General features: G+C 40.7%; 1 non-coding gene across 1 annotated transcript; it reads left to right on the plus strand.

Annotated features, from left to right (window-relative positions):
• Nucleotides 1-3706: 3706 nt before the first annotated feature.
• Nucleotides 3707-3812, plus strand: LOC138428003 (U6 spliceosomal RNA). The gene has a single exon (XR_011252247.1). It is a non-coding gene; the product is annotated as a U6 spliceosomal RNA (small nuclear RNA).
• The last annotated feature ends 441 nt before the right edge of the window (nt 3813-4253 follow it).

Genomic DNA, 4253 nt, shown 5'->3' on the forward strand with positions numbered 1-4253 from the left:
ACACGGAAGAACTGTACAGAAAAGATCTTCACGACCCAGATAATCACGATGGTGTGATCACTCACCTAGAGCCAGACATCCTGGAATGTGAAGTCAAGTGGGCCTTAGAAAGCATCACTATGAACAAAGCTAGTGGAGGTGATGGAATTCCAGTTGAGCTGTTTCAAATCCTGAAAGATGATGCTGTGAAAGTGCTGCACTCAATATGCCAGCACATTTGGAAAACTCAGCAGTGGCCACAGGACTGCAATAGGTCAGTTTTCATTCCAGTCCCAAAGAAAGGCAATGCCAAAGAATGCTCAAACTATCACACAATTGCACTCATCTCACATGCTAGCAAAGTAATGCTCAAAATTCTCCAAGCCAGTCTTCAGCAATACGTGAACCATGAACTTCCTGCTGTTCAATCTGATTTTAGAAAAGGCATTGGAACCAGAGATCAAATTGCCAGCATCTGCTGGATCATGGAAAAAGCAAGAGAGTTCCAGAAAAGCATCTATTTCTGCTTTATTGACCACACCACAGCCTTTGACTGTATAGATCACAATAAACTGTGGACAATTCTGAAAGCGATGGGAATACCAGACCACCTGACCTGTCTCTTGAGAAACCCATATGCAGGTCAGGAAGCAGCATTTAGAACTAGATGTGGAAAAACACACTGGGTCCAAATAGGAAAAGGAGTATGTCAAGGCTGTATATTGTCACTCTGCTTATTTAACTTATATGCAGAATACATAATGAGAAATGCTGGGCTGGAAGAAGCACAAGCTGGAATCAAGATTGTCGGAAAAAATATCAATAACCTCAGATATGCAGATGACACCACCCTTATGGCAGAAAGTGAAGAGGAACTAAATAGCTTCTCAATGAAAGTGAAAGAGGAGAGTGAAAAAGTTGGCTTAAAACTCAACATTCAGAAAACGAAGATCATGTCATCTTGTCCCATCACTTCATGGGAAATAGATGGGGAAACAGTGGAAACAGTGTCGGACTTAATTTTTGGGGGCTCCAAAATCACTGCAGGTGGTGATTGCAGCCATGAAATTAAAAGATGCTTACTCCTTGGGAGGAAAGTTATGACCAACCTAGATAGCATATTGAAAAACAGAGACATTACTTTGCCAACAAAGGTCCGTCTAGTCAAGGCTATGGTTTTTCCTGTAGTCATGTATGGGTGTTGGACTGTGAAGAAGGCTGAGTGCCAAAGAATTGATGCTTTTGAAGTGTGGTGTTGGAGAAGACTCTTGAGAGTCCCTTGGACTGCAAGGAGATCCAACCAATCCATTCTGAAGGTGATTTGTCCTGGGTGTTCATTGGAAGGACTGATGCTGCAGCTGAAACTCCAGTACTCTGGCCACCTCATGGGAAGAGTTGACTCATTGGAAAAGACTCTGATGCTGGGAGGGATTGGGGGCAGGAGGAGAAGGGGACAGCAGAGGATAAGATGGCTTGATGGCATCACCAGCTCGATGGACATGAGTTTGAGTGAACTCCGGGAGTTGGTGATGGACAGGGAGGCCTGGCATGCTGCTGTTCATGGGGTTGCAAAGAGTCGGACACTACTGAGCAACTGAACTGAACTATATTGTATCACCTGAGAGCTTCCCTTGTGGCTCAGCTGGTAAAGAATCTGCCAGCAATGCAGGAGACCTGGGTTTGATCCTTGGGTTGGGAAGATCCCCTGGAGAAGGGAAAGGCTACCCACTCCAGTATTCTGGCCTGGAGAATTCCATGGATATAGTCCATGGGGTCCCAAAGAGTCGGACATGACTTAGGGACTTTCACTTCACATCACTTCACTATATAACCTGAGAAAGGGAGCTGCTGCTGCTACTGCTGCTGCTTCTAAGTCACTTCAATCGTGTCCGACTCTGTGCGAGCCCATAGACGGCAGCCCACCAGGCTCCCCCGTCCCTGGGATTCTCCAGGCAAGAACACTGGAGTGGGGTGCCATTTCCTTCTCCAATGCATGAAAGTGAAAAGTGAAAGTGAAGTCACTCAGTCATGTCCGACTGTTAGCAACCCCATGGATTGCAGCCCACCAGGCTCCTCCGTCCATGGGATTTTCCAGGCAAGAGTACTGGAGTCGGGTGCCATTGCCTTCTCCGGAGAAAGGGAGGCACATTTACAAAACAATTTGAGATTTCTGACTCCTTCAGGCAAGGAACGTTATTATACCTTCTTTCATTAGTTATCAGTGCCTGCTGGTGATTCTATTGCATTTGATTCTCCAAAAACAGTTTGAACTTAGTATGTTTTGACAAAATCTCTCAACAAGATTATATGTTGAATGTTTATTCAAAGAAACTTTCAATGAGTTATTATTGAGTTCTTAATGCAAAGTGTTTCTGTAAAGTGAATCATATGCCTATTTAAGCAACAGGAATTTTTTTTAGAAAAAATTTCCCAAGGTAAAATTTAAGAAGATTGATAACAAGTACTAAGGTATTAGCCGTTTCCCTTCTTTTCCTTAAACTCTCTCTCTAATGTACTGAAATTACCTGATCTCAACCATCCGCAGAGTAGAATGAACTGTTCATTCTATGGGCTGCCATTTTAAAGTAATGAACCCAGTAATGGACAAGTGTAGATTGTCTTTGCAGCAAAAGCTAGTGGGTTGGAAAAAGCGAGCAATTTTCTTGTAATCTAGTGGTTACTCTGAGGAGCTAGAAGTTTGGTGGCAATTGGTGTTATTTGCTGGCACTTGCCAACCAACTGTGCATTGCCTTGTAGAGGAAAACAGTTCAGGATAGTGGGAGAAGGGAGTAGTTTATATATAAAGTGAACTCTTATAACTCCAGAAGATCAAAGCCTGAACCAGATAGGTGAGAATTGTTCACTTAGAGGGTCATCTAAGGAAAAGCTATCAAGGGGAGTTACAAAGCTTGCTAATTCTATTTAAGATTCAACACTAACCAAGGAAAAAATATATATATAGAAACCAAGGGGCTTATTTCCAAACAGTTTAAGGGAAAGTGTTACATTTGTCTTCCTTCTGTGGCAAATACCAACTATGTGGCCACATTGCTGGAAGAGGTGGGGTGGACCTCTCCACATTTTGGTATATCAGAGAGGATGACTTCCTAAGTAGATGGAGGTAATAATAATTCAGAAGGGAAGCTAGGAAACCAAGACTCTTATTACACAGTCAGGACTCAGATCCATTACAAAGAACATTCAATAAAAGAATGTGGTATAAATTTGGAAGAAAAGTAGAAATTCTGCTTTCCTGTAGCACCTCTTTAAGTATGCACAGAAGAGGAAGAGAGAACAAAGAAATGGCCCCACTGGAAAGTCAGTGGCATAGATAGCACATCCGTAAAGACTATATCTAGCATTTAAGAGAAGAGCTCTTTCCTACAGAACCCACATACAAAAGTCCCTCAACAAATATTTGTTGAATGCATAAATGATTAGATTAATAAGGAGGAATCATTCCTAAATTCTAGAAAATCTTACATTTGGGAAAAATAAGTATTTGGAGAGTGATTGACACTGTCAGTGGATCAATAGGCCAATACTGAAGTGTGCTGTTCTCTGAAGCATGGATCCAAGAAGGAACAGCCCACAGAGACAACTGTACAATATATTTGATTCAACTGGGAATCAAAACTACCACCGGAAGAGGTTGGGGAAATTTCTAAGGAATACTTCAAAGTATCCAGTAATACCAATGAGAATTAATAAATTTGGAAGAATACCAGTGCTTGCTTCAGCAGCACAGGTACTAGAATTGGAATGATACAGAGAAGATTAGCATGGCCCCTGCACAATATGACATGCAAATTCATGAAGTGCTCCATATTTTAATATTTGTATAACTGAATCACTTTACTGTACACCTGAGGCAACACACATATTGTAAATCAACTATATCCCAATATAAAATAAGCATTAAATTTTTAAAAAGAAGACTACCAATACTTATAATGTCAAATCTCCATATAACATGGCACAGAACATGAAAAAATAAGTTGCATTTGAGGTTTTTTAAGAGGGGGAAGAAATACTGGCTCATAAGTCTTTTGGATAAAACTCAAATTTTATATAATATAAAATGCGTGCATTACTGAATAGGAACAGATTTGGGAGGAAAATAGGAAAAAAAGGTGGATTGGTCCTACATGTCTAAAGTATCTTATCATATTTCTGATAAGATATCAAAGGGATAAATGATCTGACATTGCAGGTGATTGAGAAAAAAATCAATGAAACGAATGAGATTTTAAAATAAATATAGAAAAATCAGT

The sequence above is a fragment of the Ovis canadensis genome, chromosome 22, assembly GCF_042477335.2.
Source record: "Ovis canadensis isolate MfBH-ARS-UI-01 breed Bighorn chromosome 22, ARS-UI_OviCan_v2, whole genome shotgun sequence".
Taxonomy (NCBI): domain Eukaryota; kingdom Metazoa; phylum Chordata; class Mammalia; order Artiodactyla; family Bovidae; genus Ovis; species Ovis canadensis.